Source organism: Arachis hypogaea, chromosome 12 (genome assembly GCF_003086295.3).
Source record: "Arachis hypogaea cultivar Tifrunner chromosome 12, arahy.Tifrunner.gnm2.J5K5, whole genome shotgun sequence".
Taxonomy (NCBI): Eukaryota; Viridiplantae; Streptophyta; class Magnoliopsida; order Fabales; family Fabaceae; genus Arachis; species Arachis hypogaea.
Genome location: NC_092047.1, coordinates 76,735,233 through 76,762,536, shown reverse-complemented (window position 1 = coordinate 76,762,536; position 27,304 = coordinate 76,735,233). Strand labels below are relative to the sequence as shown.

The window sequence follows — 27,304 nt, the reverse complement described above, 5'->3', positions numbered from 1 at the left end:
TCAAGCAAGAACCTGCAGAGGATTCCTCTTCTTTCTCTGTTCTCTTCTTTTTCATATGAGCAGGAACAAGGATAAGAACATTCTTATTGAAGCTGATCCTGAACCTGAAAGGACTCTAAAGAGGAAGCTAAGAGAAGCTAAAGCACAACACTCTGGAGAGGACCTGACAGAATTTTTCGAAAAAGAAGAAGAGATGGCCGAACCCAATAACAATGGTGGAGATGCAAGAAAGATGCTTGGTGACTTTATTGCACCCTCTTCTGACTTCTGTGGAAGGAGCATCTCAATTCCTGCAATTGGAGCAAACAACTTTGAGCTTAAGCCTCAATTAGTTTCTCTAATGCAGCAGAATTGCAAGTATCATGGACTTCCATTGGAAGATCCTCATCAGTTTTTAGCTGAATTCTTGCAAATCTGTGACACTGTTAAGACCCATGGGGTTAATCCTGAGGTCTATAGACTCATGCTCTTCCCTTTTGCTGTAAGAGACAGAGCTAGGACATGGTTGGACTCACAACCTAAAGATAGCCTGAACTCTTGGGAAAAGCTGGTCAATGCCTTCTTGGTAAAGTTTTTTCCACCTCAAAAATTGAGTAAGCTTAGAGTGGAAGTTCAGACCTTCAGATAGAAGGAAGGTGAATCCCTCTATGAAGCTTGGGAAAGATACAAGCAATTAATCAGAAGGTGTCATTCTGGCATGCTTTCAGAATGGAGCATCATATGTATATTCTATGATGGTCTGTCTGAACTGTCCAAGATGTCATTGGACAACTCTGCTGGTGGATCTCTTCATCTGGAGAAGACACCTGAAGAAGCCCAGAAACTCATTGAAATGGTTGCAAATAACCAATTCATGTACACTTCTGAAAGAAATCCTGTGAATAATGGGACAACTCAGAAGAAAGGAGTTCTGGAGATTGATACTTTGAATGTCATATTGGCTCAGAATAAAATATTGACTCAGCAAGTCAATATAATTTCTCAGAGTCTGTCTGGAATATAAGCAGCAACAGGCAGTACTAAGGAAGCTTTCTCTGAAGAAGAAGCTTATGACCCTGAGAATCCTGGAATGGAAGAAGTGAATTACGTGGGAGAATCCTATGGAAACACTTACAATCCTTCATGGAGAAATCATCCTAATCTCTCATGGAAGGATCAGCAAAAGCCTAATCAAGGCTTCAATAATAATAATGGTGGGATGATGAGCGGATAATTTATACGCTTTTTGGCATTGTTTTTAGTATGTTTTTAGTAGGATCTAGTTACTTTTAGGGATGTTTTTATTAGTTTTTATGTTAAATTCACATTTCTGGACTTTACTATGAGTTTGTGTGTTTTTCTGTGATTTCAGGTATTTTTTGGCTGAAATTGAGGGACTTGAGCAAAAATCAGATTCAGAGGTTGAAGAAGGACTGCTGATGCTGTTGGATTCTGACCTCCCTGCACTCAAAGTGGATTTTCTGGAGCTACAGAACTTCAAATGGCGCGCTTCCAATTGAGTTGAAAAGTAGACATCCAGGGCTTTCCAGCAATATATAATAGTCCATACTTTGCCCGAGTTTAGATGATGCAAAAGGGCGTTGAACGCCAGTTCTACGCTGCAGTCTAGAGTTAAACGCCAGAAATACGTCACGAACCAGAGTTGAACGCCAAAATCACGTTACAACTTGGTGTTCAACTCCAAAAGAAGCCTCTGCACGTGTAAACTTCAAGCTCAGCCGAAGCACACACCAAGTGGGCCCCGGAAGTGGATTTCTACATCATTTACTTATTTTTGTAAACCCTAGTAGCTAGTTTAGTATAAATAGGACTTTTTACTATTGTATTTAGAACATCTTATGATATTTGGATTATCTTTTGATCTATTGATCACGTTTGGGGGGGCTGGCCATTTGGCCATGCCTGGACCTTCATTACTTATGTATTTACAACGGTAGAGTTTCTGCACTCCATAGATTAAGGTGTGGAGCTCTGCTGTTCCTCATGATTTAATGCAAAGTACTACTATTTTTCTATTCAATTCAACTTATTCCGCTTCTAAGATATCCATTCGCACCCAAGAACATGATGAATGTGATGATTATGTGACGCTCATCATCATTCTCACTTATGAACGTGTGCCTGACAAACACTTCTATTCTACATGCAAACAAGCTAGAATGAATATCTCTTGGATATCTAATACAGGGGACCGAGTATGAGTTATTAGTGTCTTCGTGGTATAAGTTAGAACCCATGGATGGCCATTCCTGAGATCCGAAAAGTCTAAACCATGTCTGTGGTATTCTGAGTAGGATCTGGGAAGGGATGGCTGTGACGAGCTTCAAACTCGCGAGTGCTGGGCGTAGTGACAGACGCAAAAGGAGGGTGAATCCTATTCCAGTATGATCGAGAACCTCCAGATGATTAGCCATTCCGTGACAGAGCATTTGGACCTTTTTCACAGAGAGGATAGGATGTAGCCATTGACAACGGTGATGCCTTATAGAAAGCTTGCCATGGAAAGGAGTAGGAATGATTGGATGAAGACAGCATGAAAGCATCTCTATACGCTTATCTGAAATTCTCACCAATGATTTACATAAGTATTTCTATCTTTATTTTCTGTTTATTTATTATTATTATTCGAAAACTCCATAACCATTTGATATCCGCCTGACTGAGATTTACAAGATGACCATAGCTTGCTTCATACCAACAATCTCCGTGGGATCGACCCTTACTCATGTAAGGTTTTATTACTTGGACGACCCAGTGCACTTGCTGGTTAGTTGTATTGAAGTTGTGAGGAATTATGAATTAAGATTAGAGCACCAAGTTTTTGGAGCCTTTACCAGGGATCACAATTTCGTACACCAAGTTTTTGGCGCTGTTGCCGGGGATTGTTCGAGTTTGGACAACTGACGGTTCGTATTGTTGCTCAGATCAGGTAACTTTGTTTTAATTTTAAGTTTTTGTTTTTATTCCTTTAATTTTTGAAAAATTTTTCCAAAAAAAAAAATTAAATAAATAAAAAAATAGTTTCAAAAAAAAATAAATTATTCTATGGCTTCAAAATTTTAAGAATGAATTCTAGTGTTTCATGAAGCATGTTGAAGCCTGGCTGACTGTAAAGCCATGTCTAAATTCTTTTGGACTGAGGCTTCCAAACCATCAGCATAGAGGCAAGTTAATTTGATGACTTAGCTGATGAATGTCTGATTTACATGCTGAAGCTTGGCTGGCCATTGGCCATGTCTAGTGTTTTGGACCGGAGCTTTCATTGAAAGCTTGGCTGGCTAGTGAGCCATGTCTAATTCCTAGCTGAGGCTTTAGACTAAGAGTGCAAGATTCCTGGAATTCATATTAAAAATTTTGGAATCCTTATTTTTCTTTTTCAAATAATTTTCGAAAAATACCAAAAAAAATTATAAAATCATAAAATCAAAAATATTTTTTTAGTGTTTCTTGTTTGAGTCTTGAGTCAATATCAAGTTTAGTGTCAATTGCATGTTTTAAATTTTTGCATAAAAATTTTCGAAAATTCATGCATTCATAATGTTCTTCATGATCTTCAAGTTGTTCTTGGTAAGTCTTCTTGTTTGATCTTGATGTTTTATTATTTTGTGTCTTTTGTTGTTTTTCATGTACATCTTTGCATTCATAGTGTCTAAGCATTAAAGATTTCTAAGTTTGGTGTCTTGCATGTTTTTCTTTCATCAAAAAATTTTCAAAAATAAGTCTTGATGTCCATCTCGATCTTCAAAGTGTTCTTGGTGTTCATCTTGACATTCATAGTGTTCTTGCATGCATTCATTGTTTTGATCTAAAATTCTCATGCATTGAGTCTTTTTCATGTTTTTCTCTTTCTTCATTAAAAATTCAAAAATAAAAAAAATATCTTTCCCTTTTTCACTCATAAATTTTCGAAAATTTGAGTTGACTTTTTCAAAACTTTTTAAAATTTAGTTGTTTCTTATGAGTCAAATCAAATTTTCAATTTAAAAATATTATCTTTTTCAAAATCTTTTTCAAAAGTCATATCTTTTTCATTTTTCTTATTTATTTTCGAAAATTTTAAAAATATTTTTCAAAAATCTTTTTCTTAATTTTATATCATATTTTCGAAAATATCATCAACAATTAATGTTTTGATTCAAAAATTTCAAGTTTGTTACTTACTTGTTAAGAAAGATTCAAACTTTAAGTTCTAGAATCATATCTTGTGATTTCTTGTGAATCAAGTTATTAATTGTGATTTTAAAAATTAAATCTTTTTCAAAACTAATTTCAATCATATCTTTTCAAAAATATTTTTTTATCTTATCTTTTTCAAAATCATATCTTTTTAATCATACCTTTTCATATCATATATTTTTCAAATATCTTTTCTAACTTCTTATCTTCTTATCTTTTAAAAATTGATTTTCAAAATTTGTTTCAACTAACTAATTAACTTTTTGTTTGTTTCTTATCTCTTTTAAAACTACCTAACTAACTATCCCTCTCTAATTTTCGAACATACCTCCCTCTTTTTCAAAAATTATTTTTAATTAATTAATTGTTTCAATTTTTAATTTTAATTTTAATTTTATCTTAATTTTCGAAAATCATCAACTCCTTTTCAAAAAATTATTTTCGAAATTCTCTTCTCTCTCACCCTCTTCTATTTATTTAATTACTTACTAACACTTCTCTTCATCTCATATCTCTGCTCTCCTCACCCTTGTGTTTGGATTATCCATTCTTCTTCACTCTTATTCCCTTTCTTCTTCTACTAACAATAAGGAGCCTCTTTACTGTAACATAGAGGATTCCTCTTCTTTTCTTGTTCTCTTCTCTTTCATATGAGCAGGAACAAGGAAAAGGGCATTCTTGTTGAAGCTGATCCAGAACCTGAAAGGACTCTGAAAAGAAAACTAAGAGAAGCTAAATTACAACAATCCAGAGAAAACCTTACTGAAATTTTCAAACAAAAAAGGAGATGGCAGACGCACCTAACAACAATAATGCAAGGAGGATGCTTGGTGATTATATTACACCTACTTCCAAGTTTGATGGAAGAAGCATCTCAATCCCTACCATTGGAGCAAACAATTTTGAGCTGAAACCTCAATTAGTTGCTCTAATGCAACAGAACTGCAAATTTTATGGACTTCCATCAGAAGATCCCTATCAGTTTTTAACTGAGTTTCTGCAGATCTGTGAGACTGTTAAGACTAATGGAGTAGATCCTGAAGTCTACAGGCTCATGCTTTTCCCTTTTGCTGTAAGAGACAGAGCTAGAACATGGTTGGACTCTCAACCCAAAGATAGCCTGAACTCTTGGGATAAGCTGGTCACGGCTTTCTTAGCCAGGTTCTTTCCTCCTCAAAAGCTTAGTAAGGTTAGAGTGGATGTTCAAACCTTCAGACAGAAAGAAGGAGAATCCCTCTATGAAGCTTGGGAGAGATATAAGCAACTGACCAAAAAGTGTCCTTCTGACATGCTTTCAGAATGGACCATCCTGGATATATTCTATGATGATCTGTCTGAATTAGCTAAGATGTCATTGGATACTTCTGCAGGTGGATCCATTCACCTAAAGAAAACGCCTGCAGAAGCTCAAGAACTTATTGACATGGTTGCTAACAACCAGTTTATGTACACTTCTGAGAGGAATCCTGTGAGTAATGGGATGCCTCAGAAGAAGGGAGTTCTTGAAATTGACACTCTGAATGCCATATTGGCTCAGAATAAAATATTGACTCAGCAAGTCAATATGATTTCCCAGAGTCTGAATGGAATGCAAGCTGCATCCAACAGTACTCAAGAGGCATCTTCTGAAGAAGAAGCTTATGATCCTGAGAATCCTGCAATAGCAGAGGTGAATTACATGGGTGAACCCTATGGAAACACTTATAACCCCTCATGGAGAAATCACCCAAATTTCTCATGGAAGGATCAACAAAAGCCTCAACAAGGCTTTAATAATGGTGGAAGAAACAGGTTTAACAATAGTAAACCTTTTCCATCATCCACTCAGCAACAGACAGAGAATTCTGAGCAGAATCCATCTAGCTTAGCAAATTTAGTCTCTGATCTATCTAAGGCCACTCTGAGTTTCATGAATGAAACAAAGTCATCCATTAGAAATTTTGAGGCACAAGTGGGCCAGCTGAGTAAGAAGATCACTAAACCCCTCCTAGTACTCTCCCAAGCAATACAGAAGAGAATCCAAAAGGAGAGTGCAAGGCCATTGATATAACCATCATGGCCGAATCCAAGGAGGAAGGGGAGGACGTGAATCCCAAGGAGGAAGACCTCTTGGGACGTCCAGTGATCAATAAGGAGTTCCCCTCTGAGGAACCAAAGGAATCTGAGACTCATCTAGAGACCATGGAGATTCCATTGAACCTCCTTATGCCATTTATGAGCTCTGATGAGTATTCCTCTTCTGAAGAGAATGAGGATGTTACTGAAGAGCAAGTTGCCAAGTTCCTTGGTGCAATCATGAAGCTGAATGCCAATTTATTTGGTAAAGAGACTAGGGGAGATGAACCTCCCCTGTTCACCAATGAACTAAATGCATTGGATCAACTGAGATTGCCTCAGAAGAAACAGGATCCTGGAAAGTTCCTAATACCTTGTACCATAGGCACCATGACCTTTGAAAAGGCTCTATGTGACCTTGGGTCAGGAATAAACCTCATGCCACTCTCTGTAATGGAGAAACTGGAAATCTTTGAGGTGCAAGCTGCTAGAATCTCATTAGAGATGGCAGGCAATTCAAGAAAAGAGGCTTATGGTCAGGTAGAGGACGTGTTAGTAAAGGTTGAAGGCCTTTACATCCCTGCTGATTTCATAATCCTAGACACTGGGAAGGAAGAAGATGAATCCATCATCCTTGGAAGACCCTTCCTAGCCACAGCAAGAGCTGTGATTGATGTAGACAGAGGAGAATTGATCCTTCAACTGAATGAGGACAACCTTGTGTTTAAAACTCAAGAATCTCCTTCTGTAATAATGGAGAGGAAGCATGAAAAGCTTCTCTCAGTACAGAGTCAACTAAAGCCCCCACAGTCAAACTCTAAGTTTGGTATTGGGAGGCCTCAGCCAAACTCTAAGTTTGGTGTTGAACTCCCATATCCAAACTCTAAGTTTGGTGTTGGAAAGTCTATAAAATTGACCTGATCACCTGTGTGGCTCCATGAGAGCCCACTGTCAAGCTATTGACATTAAAGAAGCGCTTGTTGGGAGGCAACCCAATTTTTATTTATCTAATTTTATTTTTATTTTTATTATTCTTTCATGTTTTATTAGGTTCATGATCATGTAGAGTCACAAAATAAATAGAAAAATCAAAAACAGAATCAAAAATAGCAGAAGAAAAATCACACCCTGGAGGAAGGGCTTACTGGCGTTTAAACGCCAGTAAGGAGCATCTGGCTGGCGTTCAACGCCAGAACAGAGCATGGATCTGGCGTTGAACGCCCAAAACAAGCAGCATCCTAGCGTTTAGACGCCAGGAATGCACACTGAGGAAAGCTGGCGCTGAACGCCAGAAACAAGCATAGAACTGGCGTTCAACGCCAGAATTGCATGCAAAGGCATTTTACATACCTAATTGGTGCAGGGATGTAATTCCTTGACACCTCAGGATCTGTGGACCGCACAGGATCATCTCAGCATTTGTGGACCCTACAGGATCCCCACCTACCTCCACTCATACTCTTCCCTCTTCTCATTCATCCTCTCTTCCCAATAAACACCTTTTCCCAAAACCCTTCACCAATCACCTCAATCTCTCTCTTCCCTATTACCCATTCACCACTCACATCCATCCACTCTTCCCCATAAACCTACCTCATAAACCCCACCTACCTTCAAAATTCAAAATCACTTTTCCCACCCAAACCCACCCCATATGGCCGAACCTTACCCCTCTCCCTCCACTATATAAACCTCTCCATTCTTCTTCATTCTCACACAACACAACCCTCTCATCCCCTTCTTGGCCGAAACACAACCCTCTCTCCCTCTCTTCCATATCTTCTTCTTTTTCTTCTTTTCTTTCTTCTCTTGCTTGAGGGCGAGCAATATTCTAAGTTTGGTGTGGTAAAAGCATAAAGCTTTTTATTTTTCCATTACCATTGATGGCACCTAAGACCGGAGAATCCTCTAGAAAAGGGAAAGGGAAGACAAAAGCTTCCACCTCCGAGTCATGGGAGATGGAAAGATTCATCTCCAAAGCCCATCAAGACCACTTTTATGATGTTGTGGCCAAGAAGAAGGTGATCCCCGAGGTCCCTTACAAACTCAAGAAAAATGAGTATCCGGAGATCCGACATGAGATCCATAGAAGAGGTTGGGAAGTTCTAACAAACCCCATCCAACAAGTCGGAATTCTAATGGTTCAAGAGTTCTATGCTAATGCATGGATCACTAGGAACCATGATCAAAGTAAGAACTCAAACCCAAAGAATTATCTCACTATGGTTTAGGGGAAATACTTAGATTTTAGTCCGGAAAATGTGAGGTTGGCGTTCAACTTGCCAATGATGGAAGAGAACGCACGCCCCTACACAAGGAGAGTCAACTTTGATCAAAGGTTGGACCAAGTCCTCATGGACATATGTGTGGAAGGAGCTCAATGGAAGATTGACTCAAAAGGCAAACCGGTTAAACTGAGAAGACTGGACCTTAAGCCTGTAGCTAGAGGATGGTTGGAGTTCATTCAACGCTCAATCATTCCCACTAGCAACCGGTCTGAAGTTACTATAGACCGGGCCATTATGATCCATAGCATCATGATTGGAGAAGAGGTGGAAGTTCATGAGATTATACCTCAAGAACTCTACAAGGTGGCTAACAAGTCCTCTACTATGGCAAGGTTAGCCTTTCCTCACCTCATTTGCCACCTATGCAATTCGGCTGGGATTGACATAGAGGGAGATATCCTCATTGATGAGGACAAGCCCATCACTAAGAAAAGGATGGAGCAAACAAGATAGCCTATTCATGGATCTCAAGAGACGCATGAAGAAGCTCATCACTAAGAAATCCCTGAGATGCCTCAAGGGATGCATATTCCTCCACAAAATTTTTGGGAGCAAATCAACACCTCCCTAGGAGAATTAAGTTCCAACATGGGACAATTAAGAGTGGAACATCAAGAGCACTCCATCATCCTCCATGAAATTAGAGAAGATCAAAGAGCAATGAGGGAGGAGCAACAAAGACAAGGAAGAGACATAGAAGAGCTCAAGGACATCATTAGTTCCTCAAGAAGGAAACGCCACCATCACTAAGGTGGACTCATTCCTTGTTCTCAAATTTTCTATTTTTCGTTTTCTTTATGTTAAGTGCTTGTCTATGTTAGTGTCTTATTACATGATCATTAGTATTTAGTAACTTTATCTTAAAGTTATGAATGTCCTAAGAATCCATCACCTCTCTTAAATGAAAAATGTTTTAATTTAAAAGAACAAGAAGTACATGAGTTTCGAATTTATCCTTGAACTTAGTTTAATTATCTTGATGTGGTGACAATACTTTTAGTTTTCTGAATGAAGGCTTGAACAGTGCATATGTCTTTTGAAGTTGTTGTTTAAGAATGTTAAATATGTTGGCTCTTGAAAGAATGATGACAAGGAGACATGTTATTTGATAATCTGAAAAATCATAAAAATGATTCTTGAAGCAAGAAAAAGCAGTGAATACAAAAAGCTTGCAGAAAAAAATGCGAAAAAAAAGAAAAAATAGAAAGAAAAAGAAAAAGCAAGCAGAAAAAGCCAATAGCCCTTAAAACCAAAAGGCAAGGGTAATAAAAAGGATCCCAAGGCTTTGAGCATCAGTGGATAGGAGGCCTGATGCCAAGGCATCTTAGGCTAGTTTCACTAGCATTTTTCTGTTAGTTTTAGTAGTTTTATGCATTTTCTTGAGCTTTAAGTAACCAAGAATGGTTAAATGAATAACAAAGCAATGAACCATCCAAACAGTATGATTTTGATGCAAATTCCATGAGTTTTAGTTATATTACTTGAATGCTATGAATGGAAGATTTCTCATGAAATTTTGCAAGACTTTGATGCAATTGTTTGGATGATTTCAGGGAAGAAGAGGCTAAGCAAGGAAGCAACAAAATCAATAAAGGAAGCTTGAATATCACATGTGGAGTTTAAGTTCCAGTTTAAGCCTAAACTGGAGCTTAAACGCCAGAATCATGAAGGCTAAGAAATGCTGGAATTGAAGTTTAACCTCCAGTTTAACCTTAAACTGGAGGTTAAACGCCAGAATGAGAATGCCACTCAGGAAGAGTTCCACGTTTAACCTCCAGTTTAACCTTAAACTGGAGGTTAAACGCCGGAAATGGGAAAAGCACCAGGGAGCCATTTCCACGTTTAAGCTCCAGTTTAACCTTAAACTGGAGCTTAAACGTGTTCGACCAAGTTTTCTCCTCCAGGGTTGCTCTCTCCATTTCCACGTTTAAGCTCCAGTTTAACCTCAAACTGGAGCTTAAACGTGTTCGACACCTCCAGGGCTACCTTTCTCCTCTTCCACGTTTAAGCTCCAGTTTAACCTTAAACTGGAGCTTAAACGTGTTCGACCTCCAGGATGGCTTTCTCCTCTTCCACGTTTAAGCTCCAGTTTAACCTTAAACTGGAGCTTAAACGTGTTCGACACCTCCAGGGCTACCTTTCTCCTCTTCCACGTTTAAGCTCCAGTTTAACCTTAAACTGGAGCTTAAACGTGTTCGACCTCCAGGATGGCTTTCTCCTCTTCCACGTTTAAGCTCCAGTTTAACCTTAAACTGGAGCTTAAACGTGTTCGACCTCCAGGGATGCCCTTCCTATCTCCACGTTTAAGCTTCAGTTTAACCTTAAACTGAAGCTTAAACGTGTTCGACTACATGACTCTCCAGGGCTGCCATCTTCCATTTCCACGTTTAAGCTTCAGTTTAACCTTAAACTGAAGCTTAAACGTGCTTCTACAAAAGGCTTCACTGGAAGTGTCTGGCGTTTAAGCTGCAGTTTAAGCTTAAACTGCAACTTAAACGCCACTCTTGGAAAAGGTTTCTGGGCCAAAAATATTGCGGTTTAAGTTAGTCTTTGAGCACAAACATTAACTTAAACTTACTCTGGTATGAAACCCAATTGAATATCATGGTTTATGGGATTGGGCCTGAAGGATTGATGAGTCTGAAATTTCAATTTGTTGAGTCATGTATTATTATTTGATTATCACTAAGTTGGCTCAATGAATGTTACAGAATTTGGATCAGCAGCCTCATCAAGATTATGGATCATAAACCCAAAGCAAAAGGAAAGCAGGGAGAGGCCTCAAAGCCCAAGAAACACAACAGAAGCTCAATATAGAAAGTGTATAAATAGGATAGAATTTAAGTTAGGAGGGACTTTTACCTTTTCATTTTTTGCTAGTTTTCATATCTTTGTAATTGAATTCAGAGCTATGACTCACTAAACCCCCTTTCATTGGGTTAGGGAGCTCTATTGTAATTCAATGAATCAATAATAGTTTATCTTCTTCTTCAATCTTTTCTCTTGAATTTTGTTAGAAAGCTTCTTGATCTAATTCCATTGGGTAGTTGTCTTGGGAAAGAAACTACCCATAATTGGAATCCTTCGGAACCTTGGGAAAGGAATGGAGGATTCATGCTAGAGAAGCTTTCTCACAGTGAATTGGATTGGGGTTTGGATGGATATTGTGACATGTAATCCTACCAAATTGTGGTTCATGAAACTGTGTGGTATAATCAGTGATCGAGCATCATCTCTTCTTATGAACATTTAAACCAAGGGATTGGGAATTTGTTTGTTTTTAGAGAGAATTGGTGAGCCAAGGGATTGGGATCCAATCATATAAGATTGCCAAGCAAAATTCAATGAACGCATTGGTTGAGGAAGAGATAAACATGTTTTGATTCGGAGATCTCAATATCTCCTATAACCCAATAAATTCCCCATTTCTGATTTCCACTTTCTTTTTACATTCTGCAAATCAATTCATGCAATCACCCCCATTCCCTTTTAATTTTCAGCAATTTAGCTTCTGCTCTTTAATTCATGCAATTTAAGATTCCGCCATTTAAATTCCTTGTCATTTCAATTTCTTGTCATTTACGTTTCCCGCCAATTTTACATTCCGCAATTCTCATCTAAATCTTGATTCCGCTCAACTAGAACACACTTCTAATCCGAATTGCTCACTCAACCAATCCTTGTGGGATTCGACCTCACTCTATTGTGAGTTTTTACTTGACGATAACCGGTGCACTTGCCGGAAGGAATTTTGCCGATCGTGCAATTTCCTAAATCGTGGCATAACTAGTTTATGCAAGCATCAAGGCCTAAAGGAATAAAATTCTGGCCTAAGCGGCTAAACCAAGCTGTCCCTAACCATGTGCTTGTGGCGTGAAGGTGTCAAGTGAAAACTTGAGACTGAGCGGTTAAAGTCAAGGTCCAAAGCAAAAAGAAGAGTGTGCTTAAGAACCCTGGACACCTCTAATTGGGGACTTTAGCAAAGCTGAGTCACAATTTGAAAAGGTTCACCCAATTATGTGTCTGTGACATTTATGTATCCGGTGGTAATATTGGAAAACAAAGTGCTTAGAGCCCCGGCCAAGACTCATAAAGTACCTGTGTTCAAGAATCAACATACTAAACTAGGAGAATCAATAACACTATCTGAACTCTGAGTTTCTATAGATGCCAATCATTCTGAAGTTCAATGGATAAAGTGAGATGCCAAAACTATTCAAGAGGCAAAAAGCTACAAGTCCCGCTCATCTGATTGGAGCTATGTTTCATGGATATTTTGGAATTTATAGTATATTCTCTTATTTTTATCCTATTTGATTTTTAGTTGCTTGGGGACAAGCAACAATTTAAGTTTGGTGTTGTGATGAACGGATAATTTATACGCTTTTTAGCATTGTTTTTAGTTTGTTTTTAGTAGGATCTAGTTACTTTTAGGGATGTTTTTATTAGTTTTTATGTTAAATTCACATTTCTGGACTTTACTATGAGTTTGTGTGTTTTTCTATAATTTCAGGTATTTTCTGGCTGAAATTGAGGGACTTGAGCAAAAATCAGATTCAGAGGTTGAAGAAGGACTATTGATGCTGTTGGATTCTGACCTTTCTGCACTCAAAGTGGATTTTCTGGAGCTAAAGAACTCCAAATGGTGCGCTTCCAATTGCGTTGGAAAGTAGACATCCAAGGCTTTCCAGAAATATATAATAGTCCATACTTTGTCTGAGTTTAGATGATGCAAAAGGGCGTTGAACGCCAGTTCTATGCTGCAATCTGGAGTTAAACGCCAGAAATAAGTCACGAACCAGAGTTGAACGCCAAAAACACGTTACAACTTGGCGTTCAACTCCAAAAGAAGCATCTGCACGTGTAAACTTCAAGCTCATCCCAAGCACACACCAAGTGGGCCCCGGAAGTGGATTTCTACATCATTTACTTATTTTTGTAAACCCTAGTAGCTAGTTTAGTATAAATAGGACTTTTTACTATTGTATTTAGAACATCTTATGATCTTTGGATTATCTTTTGATCTATTGATCACGTTTGGAGGGGCTGGCCATTCGGCCATGCCTGGACCTTCATTTCTTATGTATTTACAACGGTAGAGTTTCTGCACTCCATAGATTAAGGTGTGGAGCTCTGCTGTTCCTCATGATTTAATGCAAAGTACTACTATTTTTCTATTCAATTCAACTTATTCCGCTTCTAAGATATCCATTCGCACCCAAGAACATGATGAATATAATGATTATGTGATGCTCATCATCATTCTCACTTATGAACGCGTGCCTGACAAACACTTCCGTTCTACATGCAAACAAGCTAGAATGAATATCTCTTGGATATCTAATACAGGGGACCGAGTCCGAGTTATTAGTGTCTTCGTCATATAAGTTAGAACCCATGGATGGCCATTCCTGAGATCCGGAAAGTCTAAACCTTGTCTGTGGTATTCCGAGTAGGATTTGGGAAGGGATGGCTGTGACGAGCTTCAAACTCGCGAGTGCTGGGCGTAGTGACAGACGCAAAAGGAGGGTGAATCCTATTCCAGTATGATCGAGAACCTCCAGATGATTAGCCGTGCCATGACCGAGCATTTGGACCTTTTTCACAGAGAGGATAGGATGTAGCCATTGACAACGGTGATGCCTTACAGAAAGCTTGCCATGGAAAGGAGTAGGAATGATTGGATGAAGACAACAGGAAAGTAGAGGTTCAGAGGAACAAAAGCATCTCTATACGCTTATCTGAAATTCTCACCAATGATTTACATAAGTATTTCTATCTTTATTTTCTGTTTATTTATTATTATTATTATTCGAAAACTCCATAACCATTTGATATCTTCCAGACTGAGATTTACAAGATGACCATAGCTTGCTTCATACCAACAATCTCCGTGGGATCGACCCTTACTCACGTAAGGTTTTATTACTTGGACGACCCAGTGTACTTGCTTCATTACCAGGGATCACAATTTCGTACACCATGGGGGAACACGGTTTGGCAATAACAAATCTTTTCCATCATCTTCTCAGCAACAGACAGAGAATTCTAAGCAGAGCCACTCTGACTTAGCAACTGTAGTCTCTGATCTAACTAAGATCACTTAAAGTTTAATGAATGAAATAAGGTCCTCTATTAAAAATTTGGAGGCACAAGTAGGTCAGCTGAGTAAAAGAGTTACTGAACTCCCTCCTAGTACTCTCCCAAGCAATACAGAAGAGAATCCAAAAGAGAGAGTGCAAGAAGGAGGGAAAGGCAGTGATTTCCAGTGAGGAAGACCTCACTGGACGTCCACTAGCCTCCAAGGAGTTCCCTAATGAGGAACCAAAGGAATTTGAGGCTCATACAGAGACCATAGAGATTCCACTGAACTTACTGTTGCCATTCATGAGCTCTGATGAGTATTCTTCCTCTGAAGAGGATGAAGACATTATTGAAGAGCAAGTTGCTCAGTATCTAGGAGCAATCATGAAGCTGAATGCCAAGTTATTTGGTAATGAGACTTGGGAGGATGAACCTCCATTGCTCATTAATGAACTGAATGATCTGGTTCAACTGAAATTACCTCAAAAGAAATAGGATCCTGGAAAGTTCTTAATACTTTGTACCATAGGCACCATGACCTTTAAGAAGGCTCTGTGTGACCTGGGGTCAAGTATAAACCTCATGCCCCTCTCTATAATAGAGAAACTAGGGATCTTTGAGGTACAAGCTGCAAGAATCTCACTAGAGATGGCAGACAATTCAAGGAAACAGGCTTATGGACTTGTAGAGGATGTCTTGGTGAAGGTTGAAGGCCAGTACATCCCTACAGAATTCATAATCCTAGATACTGGAAAGGATGCGGATGAATCCATCATCCTTGGAAGGCCCTTCCTAGCCACAGCAAAAGCTGTGATTGATGTGGACAGAGGAATGCTAGTCCTCCAATTAAATGAGGACTACCTTATGTTTAAGACTCAAGGATCTCCATCTGTAACCATGGAGAGGAAGCACAAAAAGCTTCTCTCAATACAGAGTCAAATAGAGCCCCCACACTCAACTTCTAAGTTTGGTGTTGGGAGGCCAACACTAAGGTCTGAATCTTTGTGAGGCTCTCTAAGAGCTTACTGTCAAGCTATTGACATTAAAGAAGCGCTTGTTGGGAGGCAACCCAATTTTATTTAATTATATTTATTTATTTTCCATTGCTATTTTATGCTTTCTTTAGGTTGATGATCATGTGAAGTCACAAAAACAACAAAAAAAATCAAAAATAGAATGAAAAATAGCATTAAAAATAGAACACCCTGGAGGACAGGCTTACTGGCATTTAAACGCCAGAAAGGATAACAAAATGGGCATTTAACGCCCAGCCTGGCAGCATTCTAGGCGTTAAACGACATAATGGGCAGCACTCTGGGCGTTTAACGTCAGAAAAGGCTGTCTGGCATCTAGCTGGCGTTTAACGCCAGAAAAGGGCATCTGGCTGGCGTTTAACGCAAGAAATGGGCAGCAGACTGGCGTTTAACGCCAAGAAAGGTAGCAGAGCTGGCGTTAAACGCCAGATTTGGCACACAATGGGCGTTTAAACACCAGAATGGTGCAGGGACTCAATTTCCTTGACACCTCAGGATCTGTGGACCCCACAGGATCCCCACCTACCCCCTCTTCTTCTCTCCTCTTCACACCTTTCCATAACACTCTTCCCCATACACCCTTCACCAATCACCTCAATACCTCTTCCCCAAACACCCTTCACCTATCAAATCTTACCCTCTTCCTCATACTCTCTTCACCACTCACATCCATCCATCATCAAACCCCACCTACCTCACCATTCAAATTCAAACCATTTCCCTCCCAAACCCACCCACACATGGCCGAATACCCTCTCTCCCTTACCATATAAATACCCCTCCTTACCACCTTCATTTTCACACAACATACACACTACTACCCCCTTGGCCGAACCCTCTACTCAACTCCATCTCCTCCATTTCTTCTTCTTCTACTCCTTTCTTTATTCTTTTGCTCGAGGACGAGCAAATCTTCTAAGTTTGGTGTGGGAAAAGCTAAAGCTTTTTGTTTTTCCATAACCAACAATGGCACCAAAGGCCGGAGAAACCTCTAGAGAGGAAAGGGAAGGCAATTGCTTCCACCTCCGAGTCAAGGGAGATGGAGAGATTCATCTCAAAGGTCCATCAAGACCACTTCTATGAAGTTGTGGAAAAGAAAAAGGTGATCCCCGAGGTCCCCTTTAAGCTCAAAAAGAGTGAGTATTCGGAGATCCGACATGAAGTTCGAAGAAGAGGTTAGAAAATCCTCACCAACCCCATTCAACAAGTCGGGATCTTAATGGTTCAAGAGTTCTATGCCAATGCATGGATCACTAAGAACCATGATCAAAGTGTGAACCCGAACCCAAAGAATTGGCTCACAATGGTTCGGGGGAATTACTTGGATTTTAGTCCGAAAAATGTGAGGTTAGCATTTAACTTGCCAATGATGCAAGGAGACCCTCACCCTTTCAATAGAAGGGTCAACTTTGATCAAAGGTTGGACCAAGTCCTTAGGGACATTTGTGTGGAAGGCACTCAATAGAAGAGAGATTCAAAAAGCAAGCCGGTTCAACTAAGAAGGCTTGACCTCAAGCCTATGGCTAGGGGATGGTTGAAGTTCATCCAACGCTCAATCATTCCTACTAGCAATCGGTCTGAAGTTACTATAGACCGGGCTATCATGATCCATAGTATCATGATTGGAGAGGAAGTAGAAGTTCATGAGATCATATCCCTAGAACTCTACAAGTGGCGGACAAGTCCTTTACTTTGGCAAGGTTAGCCTTCCCTCATCTCATTTGTTACCTCTGCAGTTCAGCTGGAATTGTCATAGAGGAAGACACCCTCATTGACGAGAAAAACCCCATCACTAAGAAAAGGATGGAGTAAACAAGAGAGCCCACTCATGGACCTCAACAAGAGTATGAGGAAATTCCTCATCATGAAATTCCTGAGATGCCTTAAGGGATGCACTTTCCTCCACAAAACTATTGGGAGCAAATCAACACCTCCTTAGGAGAATTGAGTTCCAACATGGGACAACTAAGGGTGGAGCACCAAGAGCATTCTATCCTCCTCCATGAAATTAGAAAAGACCAAAAGGCCATGAGAGAGGAGCAACAAAGGCAAGGAAGAGACATTGAGGAGCTCAAGCACTCCATAAGATCTTCAAGAGGAAGAACTAGTCGCCATCACTAAGGTGGACCCATTCTTTAATTTCCTTGTTCTTTATTTTTCTGTTTTTCGTTCCATATGCTTTATGTTTTATCTATGTTTGTGTCTTTATTACATGATCATTAGTGTTTAGTGTCTATGACTTAAAGCTATGAATGTCCTATGAATTCGTCACCTTTCTTAAATGAAAAAATGTTTTGATTGCAAAAGAACAAGAAGTGCATGGTTTCAAATTTTATCTTGAAGTTAGCTTGATTATTTTGATGTGGTGGCAATACTTTTTATTTTCTGAATGAATGCTTGAATAGTGTATATTTTTGATATTGTTGTTCATGAATGTTAAAATTGTTGGCTCTTGAAAGAATAATGAAAAAGGGGAAATGTTATTTGATAATCTGAAAAATTATAAAATTGATTCTTGAAGCAAGAAAAAGCAATGAAGAACAAGGCTTGCAAAAAAAAAAAAGAGAGAAAGAAAAAGAAAAAGCAAGCAGAAAAAGTCAATAGCCCTTTAAACCAAAAGGCAAGGGTAAAAAGGATCCAAGGCTTTGAGCATTAATGGATAGGAGGGCCCAAAGGAATAAAATTCTGGCCTAAACGGCTAAACCAAGCTGTCCCTAACCATGTGCTTGTGCCGTGAAGGTGTCAAGTGAAGAGCTTGAGACGGAGCGGTTAAATTCGTGATCCAAAGCAAAAAGAGTATGCTTAAGAGCTCTGGACACCTCTAATTGGGGACTCTAGCAAAGCTGAGTCACAATCTGAAAAGGTTCACCCAGTTAAGTGTCTGTGGCATTTATGTATCCGGTGGTAATACTGGAAAACAAAATGCTTAGGGTCACGGCCAAGACTCATAAAGTAGCTGTGTTCAAGAATCAACATACTGAACTAGGAGAATCAATAACACTATCTAAATTATGAGTTCCTATAGATGCCAATCATTCTGAACTTCAAAGGATAAAGTGAGATGCCAAAACTGTTCAGAAGCAGAAAGCTACAAGTCCCGCTCATCTAATTGAGACTAATCTTCATTGATATTTTTGAGATTCATTATATATTCTCTTCTTTTTATCCTATTTTGTTTTTAGTTGCTTGGGGAAAAGCAACAATTTAAGTTTGGTGTTGTGATGAGAGGATAATTTATACGCTTTTTGGCATTATTTTTACATAGTTTTTAGTATGTTCTAATTAATTTTTATTATATTTTTATTAGTTTTTATTTAAAAATCACATTTTTGGACTTTACTATGAGTTTGTGTATTTTTCTGTGATTTCAGATATTTTTTGGCTGAAATTGAGGGACCTGAGCAAAAATCTGATTCAGAGGCTAAAAAAGGACTGCAGATACTGTTAGATTCTGACCTCCCTGCACTCGAAGTGGATTTTTTGGAGCTACAGAAGCCCAATTGGCACGCTCTCAATTGCGTTAGAAAGTAGACATTTTGGGCTTTCCAGAAATATATAATAGTCCATACTTTACTCGAGATTTGATGGCCCAAACTGGCGTTCAAAGTTAGCCCAAGGAATTCTGGCGTAAAACGCCCAAACTGGCACCATAATTGGAGTTAAACGCCCAAACTGGCACCAAAGCTGGCGTTTAACTCCAGGAACAGCCCAAGCACACACCAAGTGGGCCTCGAAAGTGGATTTCTGCATTATCTGCACTTAGTTACTCATTTTCTGTAAACCCTAGGTACTAGTTTAGTATAAAAACTACTTTTAGTGATTTATTTTGGAATCTTTGGACGTTTAGTCCTTAGACCTTGGACTTGGAGGCTGGCCATTAGGCCATGCCTAACCTATTTTCACTTATGTATTTTCAACGGTGGAGTTTCTACACCCCATAGATTAAGGTGTGGAGCTATGTTGTTCCTCATGAATTAATGCAAGTACTATTATTCTTCTATTCAATTCAAGCTTATTCTTATTCTAAGATATCCACTCGCACTTCAACCTGATGAATGTGATGATCCGTGACGCTCATCATCATTCTCACTTATGAATGCGTGCCTGACAACCACGTCCGTTCTATCTGTAATAGCTTGAGTGTGTATCTCTTAGCCTCCTGGTCCATGACTTTTAGACTGATGAAATCCTGTGAATAATGGGACAATTAGTTTTTGGCGCCGTTGCCGGGGATTGTTTGAGTTTGGACAACTGACGGTTTATTTTGTTGCTTAGATTAGGAAAAAAATTATCATTTTGGTTTAGAGTCTTCTATTATTGTTTTTAGTTAAAATTTTAGAATCCTTATTTTCTTTTTCTAAATTATTTTCGAATTTTTTTTAAAAACAATAACTTCATAATTTAGTCTTTTGTCTGAGTTTAGTTTCATGTTTTAAGTTTGGTGTCAATTACATGTTTTTATTTTTTCTTTCAATTTTTCGAATTACATGTGTTCTTAATTCCTTATTAATCTTCAAATTGTTCTTGATAATTTTTCTTATTTGATCCTTAAAATTTCTTGTTTGATATTTGTTGCTGTTTATCTTATACATTTTCGAATTATTGGTGTCCAAAATACAAAAATTTTTAAGTTTGGTGTCCTTTGTGTTTCTATTTTCTTAGAAATGTTTAAAAATTTGTTCTTGGTGTTCATCTTGACACTCAAGGTTTTCCTGTTTGCTTTCTTTGTTTTGATCTAAAAATTCTAAGTTTGGTGTCATCTTATTGTTTTTCTCTTTCCTCATTAAATTCAAAAAAATCTTTTCTATTTATTTAATTGAATTTTCAAAAATTTCATTTAAAAATTCAGATTTTTATTTTAAAACTTCCATTTTATCTTATCTTAGTTTTGAAATTTCAAAATTCAAAATTCTTTTCAAAAATCATATCCAAAGTTTTTCAAATATTCTTAATTAAGTAATTATTTTAGTTTTCGAATTTATTTTTCCTTTTTCTTTTAGTTTTCGAAATTTATATTTTAATTTCTAATTATTTTATTTTATCTTATTTTTTTAATTCAATTTGTTTTTAATTAAATAAAATAAGAATAAAAATATATTTTATTTACAGTTCACATCAATTCCCTTTTCTCCATCATGGACCTAAGTGGAAATGAACAGTCCAAAAGGACTCTGGGGTCATATGCTAACCCCATTACTGCTGCATATGGGAGTAGCATCTGTATACCTCCCATCAAAGCAAGTAATTTTGAGCTAAATCCTCAGCTCATTATCATGGTGCAGCAAAACTGCGAATATTCCGGTCTTCCACAGGAAGAACCTACTGAGTTTCTGGCACAATTTTTACAAATTGCTGACACAGTACGTGATAAAGAAGTGGATCAGGATGTCTATAGATTACTACTATTTTCATTTGCTGTAAAAGATCAAGCTAAGAGGTGGTTAAATAACCAACCCACAGCAAGCATAAGAACATGAAAATAGTTATCAGACAAGTTCCTGAATCAATATTACCCTCCAAAAAGGATGACACAGCTAAGGCTAGACATCCAAGGCTTTAAACAAGAGGATGATGAATCCCTTTATAATTCCTGGGAGAGGTACAGAGGGATGCTAAGGAAATGCCCCTCTGAAATGTTTTTAGAGTAGGTGCAGTTAGACATCTTTTACTATGGGCTTACAGAAAAAGCTCAAATATCTCTAGATCACTCAACTGGTGGATTTATACACATGAGAAAGACAATTGAAGAGGCTCAAGAGCTCATTGATACAGTTGCTAGGAATCAGCATCTGTACTTAAGTAGTGAGTCCTCCCTGAAAGAAGAGGCTAAAGCAGTCTCCACTGAACTTAGTCCTCAAGAACAAGTTGCTGAACTCAATCAGCAATTGCTTATTATAACAAAACAGTTTGCAGAATTCAAGGAGATGCTCCAAGACACTAAAAATTCTAATCAAAATATGGAAGCACAATTGGATCAGACAAGACAGCAACTATCTAAATAGATAACAGAAGAATGCCAAGCTGTTAAACTAAGGAGTGGGAAAACACTGAATGTATCAATCCAAGGTAGCAGGAAGCCAAGAAAGGATAACCAAACCACTACCCAAAATCCCTCTGAGGACAGTAAGAGCCCAGAGAGGAATGATTCTAGCGTTCGAATGCCAGAAAAGGGCAAAAAAGTGGCATTAAACGCCCAAGGGATGGCTAGTTCTGGCGTCCAAACGCCAGAAAAGGGTGGCAATCTGGCGTTAAACACCCATGCAGCCCCCAACTCTGGCGTTCAAATGCAACTAAGGGACCAGACACCTGTAAATGCTGGTAACAACCCTCTTAAGCAGGCTTCTCCAACCACTTCTGAAGGAAATAAACCTGCAGCAACCAAGGTTGAGGAATACAAAGCCAAGATGCCTTATCCTTAGAAACTCCACCAAGCGGAACAGGATAAATAATTTGCTCACTTTGCAGACTATCTCAGGACTCTTGAAATAAAGATTCCATTTGCAGAGGCACTTGAGCAAATACCATCTTATGCTAAGTTCATGAAAGAGATCTTAAGCCATAAGAATGATTGGAGAGAAACTGAAAAAGTTTTCCTCACTGAAGAATGCAGTGCAATCATTCTGAAAAGCTTACCAGAGAAGCTTAAAGATCCTGGAAGATTTATGATACCATGCACATTAGAAGATGCTTGTACCAAGACAGCTCTGTGTGACCTTGGGGCAAGTATCAACCTAATACCCTGCATCCACTATCAAAAAGCTTGGTTTGACTGATGAAGTTAAACCAACTCGGATTTGCCTCCAACTTGCTGATGGCTCCATAAAAATCCTATCAGGCATAATTGAGGACATGATTGTCAAGGTTGGGCCATTTGCCTTTCCTACTGACTTTGTAGTGCTGGAAATGGAGGAGCACAAGAGTGCAACTCTCATTCTAGGAAGACCCTTCCTAGCAACTGGACGAACCCTCATTGACGTCCAAAGGGGAGAAATAACCTTGAGAGTCAATGAGGATGAGTTTAAGTTAAATGCTGTCAAAGCTATGCAGCATCCAGACACACCAAAAGACTGCCTGAGCGCAGATGTTATTGACTCCTTGGTGAAAGAGGTCAATATGACTGAGAGTCTCGAATCAGTGCTAGAGGACATTTTTAAGGATGTTCGGCCTGATATGGAGGAACCAGAGAGAACGGAAGAACCTCTGAAAACTCCTCAGGAAGAGGATAAGCCTCCTAAACCCGAGCTCAAACCACTACCACCATCCTTGAAATATGCATTTTTGGGAGAAGGTGAGACTTTTCCGGTGATCATAAGCTTTGCTTTAAATCAACAGGAAGAAAATGCACTAATTTAGGTCCTAAGGACACACAAGACAGCTCTTGGGTGGTCCATAAGTGATCTCAAGGGCATTAGCCCAGCAAGATATATGCACAAGATCCTATTGGGGGATGATGCTAAGCCAGTGGTTCAACCACAGAGGTGGCTAAATCCAGCCATGAAGGAGGTGGTGCAAAAAGGGGCCACTAAGTTACTGGAGGCTGGGATTATTTATCCTATTTCTGATAGCCCCTAGGTAAGCCCTGTCCAAGTTGTCCCCAAAAAAGGAGGCATGACAGTGGTTCAAAATGAAAAGAATGAACTGGTTCCTACAAGAACAGTTACAGGGTGGCGTATGTGTATTGACTACAGAAGGCTTAATACAGCCACAAGGAAGGATCATTTTCCTTTACCATTTATAGACCAGATGCTAGAGAGATTAGCAGGTCATGAATACTACTACTTTTTGGAGGGCTATTCAGGTTACAACCAAATTGCAGTAGACCCTCAAGACCAAGAGAAAACAGCATTCACATGTCCATCTGGAGTATTTGCCTACAGAAGGATGCCATTTGGTCTGTGCAATGCACCTGCAACCTTTCAGAGGTGCTTGCTCTCTATTTTATCTGATATGGTAGAAAAATTTCTGGAAGTCTTCATGGATGACTTCTCATTATTTGGAGACTCATTCAGCTCCTGTCTTGACCATCTAGCACTTATTCTATAAAGGTGCCTAGAGACTAATCTAGTTTTAAACTGGGAGAAATGTCACTTTATGGTGATTGAAGGAATTGTCCTTGGGCACAAATTTTCAAACAAAGGAATAGAGGTGGATCAAGCTAAGGTAGAGGTAATTGAAAAATTACCACCACCTGCCAATGTTAAGGCAATCAGAAGCTTTCTGAGGCATGCAGGATTCTATAGGAGGTTTATAAAGGATTTTTCAAAAATTGCAAAACCTCTGAGCAATCTGCTAGCTGCTGACATGCCATTCGTCTTTAACACAGAGTGTCTGTAGGTGTTTGAAACTCTGAAAGCTAAGCTGGTCACAGCACCAGTTATTTCTGCACCAGGCTGGACATTGCCATTCGAACTAATGTGTGATGCCAGTGACCATGCCATTGGTGCAGTATTGGGATAGAGGCATAAAAAACTTCTGCACGTCATTTATTATGCTAGCCGTGTTTTAAATGATGCACAGAAAAATTACACAACCACAGAAAAGGAGTTACTTGCAGTGCTCTATGCCATCAACAAGTTTAGATCTTATTTAGTAGGATCAAAAGTAATTGTGTACACTGACCATGCTGCTCTAAAATATCTCCTCACAAAGCAGGATTCAAAACCCAGGCTCATAAGATGGGTGTTGCTTCTGCACGAGTTGGATATAGAAATAAGAGACAGAAAGGGGACAGAAAACCAGGTAGCTAGTTACCTGTCCCGGATAGAACCAGTAGTAGGAGTGTCCCTCTCTCCTACTGAGATCTCTAAAACCTTTCCGGATGAGCAACTCTTTGCCATTGAGGAAGTACCATGGTTTGCAGACATTGCAAACTATCAAGCTGTCAGATTCATACCCAAAGAGTACAGTAAGCAGCAAACAAAAAAACTGATTACTGATGCAAAATACTACTTGTGGGATGAACCATATCTCTTTAAGCGGTGTGCAGACGGAATGATCCGTAGCTGTGTACCTAGAGAAGAGGCACAGAAGATCCTATGGCATTGCCATGGATCACAATATGGAGGACATTTCGGAGGTGAGCGGACAGCCACCAAGGTTCTCCAATGTGGTTTCTACTGGCCTACTCTCTACAGAGACTCCTGAGAGTTTGTACGTAACTGTAACAGTTGCCAGAGAGCTGGTAATTTGCCTCACGGTTATGCCATGCTTCAGCAAGGGATCTTAGAGATTGAGTTATTTGATGTATGGGGTATTGACTTCATGGGGCCTTTCCCACCATCATATTCAAACACTTATATTCTGATGGCAGTAGACTATGTATCTAAATGGGTAGAGGCAAATGCAACACCCACTAATGATACTAAGACAGTGATGAAGTTCCTTCAGAAGCATATCTTCAGCAGGTTCGGTGTCCCTATGATATTGATTAGTGATGGAGGAACTCATTTCTGCAATAAACAGCTTGACTCTGCTCTGGTCAGATATGGAATTAACCAAAAAATGGCCACTCCATATCATTCGCAGACAAATGGGCAGGCTGAAGTCTCAAATAGAGAACTAAAATGAATCCTAGAACGGACTGTAAGTACCCGTAGAAAGGATTGGGCAAGAGGTCTGGATGATGCTCTGTGGGCATACAGAACAGCATTCAAGACTCCTATCGGAATCTCTCCATACCAGCTTGTGTATGAAAAAGCCTGTCATCTGTTAGTAGAACTGGAACACAAGGCCTACTGGGTAACCATGTTCCTAAATCTTGATGCTAAGGTAGCTGGAGAAAAGCGATCACTCCAGTTGAATGAGCTAGAAGAGTTCAGACTCAGTTCTTTCGAAAATGCTAAAATCTACAAGGAGAAAGAAAAAAGATGGCATGACAAAAGGCTGTCATCTAGAGTCTTTGAGATAGGACAGAAGGTCCTGCTGTTTAACTCTGGGTTCAGATTGTTCCTAGGGAAATTGAAATCCCGGTGGAGGGGCCCATATGTGATTACAAGTGTGTCACCATATGGCTATGTAGAGCTTCAAGATATTGATTCAAACAAAAAGTTCATTGTTAATGGACAAAGAATCAAACACTATCTTGAAAGCAATGTTGAGCAAGAATGCTCAAAGTTGAGACTAAGTTAAAAGCTTAGTAAAAGTCCAGCTAAAGACAGTAAAGAAGTGCTTGCTGGGAGGCAACCCAGCCATTATCAATAATTAGATGTTTGTAACAGTTAGATAAGTCTTTTTAATTTTGTTTTCCTTGTTAATTAATATATTTTCAGTGAAAAAGTCAGGAAAATAGAGGTTCAAGACATAAAACAGAGAAATCACAGAGGAAAGGAGCTCACTGGCGTCAAAATGCCAGTAAAGAGGCAAATTGGGCGTTAAACGCCAGAATGGCTACCATTCTGGGCGTTTAACGCCAGTAAAGGTAGCATTATGGGCATTCAGAAAAATGCCCAGTGAAGAAGGATTTCTGGCGTTTAACGCCAGCCAGGGTACCTGGCTGGGCGTTAAATGCCTAAAATGGCCACCAGATGGGCGTTCAACGCCAGAATGGATATCATTATGGGCGTTTAATGCCAGAACAGCTAGGGGAGAGGTAATTTCGTTTCAATTCAATTGTTTTTGAATTTTCATGTTTTAAATCAAAATTTTCTGCATCCAAAGATTACAAACATTCATCTTTTAAACTCCATTCACAAAAATTTATAAAATTATATATTTTTATTGACTCTACTTCAAATTCTTTTCAATTTCTTTTCAAATCTTTTCAATTCATTCATATTATCTTTTATTTCTTAGATGCATAAACAAAAATTTAGATTTAACTTCCTTATATCTTCTTCGTATCTTTTAATTTTTGAAAACAATATTCTCTTTTGCATATCATGTTTATCTTGTATCAATCATATCCTTCAATCATATCTTTTTCAAATCTTTTCGAAACCATACCCTCCCTCCCCTCTATTTATGCATTCGGCCATCACCCCTCCTCCATCATTCGAATTACTCTCTCCATCTACTCATCTTCTTTCTTTGCTTTTGCTTGAGGACAAGCAAACCTCGAAGTTTGGTGTGATTTTCCGTGATCACTGACCAAGATCATGGCCTCTAAAGGAAAACAAACCACTCCAAGAGGCAAGAAAGAAAATAATCCAAAACCACAATGGATGCATGAGAGGTTCTGCACCAAAGAACATGCAGATCATTACTTCAAAATAGTGTGCAGAAGATCAGTGATCCTGGAAGTCAAGTTCAATCTGAAAGATGACGAATATCCGGAGATCCAAGAGCATATTCGAAACAGAGGCTGGGAAATCCTAGCTAATCCTGAGATGAATGTGGGAAGAAACATGGTCCAGTAATTTTATGCAAATCTGTGGCTGACAGATAAGAAAAGAATGGAGGGAACTGCCTTCCACACTTTTCGAACCATGGTCAGGGGCAGGATTATCTACTTCCATCTTGACAAAGTGAGAGAAGTCCTCAAACCTCCTCAACTGCAGGATGATCCAGAATCCTTTAACAGGAGAATGGATAAAGATAAAAAGTTGGATCAAGTTCTAGAGGACATATGCCTCCCTGGAACCAAGTGGATAACTAATTCAAAAGGTATCCCAAACCAACTAAAGAGAGGAGACCTCAAGCCAGTTACTAGGAGCTGGCTGGATTTTATTG

The 27,304-nt window shown here is 39.0% G+C and overlaps 2 non-coding genes across 2 annotated transcripts; both read right to left on the bottom strand.

Moving 5' to 3' along the window:
- Positions 1 to 595: 595 nt before the first annotated feature.
- LOC112731715 (small nucleolar RNA R71) lies at positions 596 to 699 on the bottom strand. The gene has a single exon (XR_003167480.1). It is a non-coding gene; the product is annotated as a small nucleolar RNA R71 (small nucleolar RNA).
- A 4,663-nt stretch (positions 700 to 5,362) lies between these two features.
- LOC112731690 (small nucleolar RNA R71) lies at positions 5,363 to 5,471 on the bottom strand. The gene has a single exon (XR_003167458.1). It is a non-coding gene; the product is annotated as a small nucleolar RNA R71 (small nucleolar RNA).
- Between the last annotated feature and the right edge of the window lie 21,833 nt (positions 5,472 to 27,304).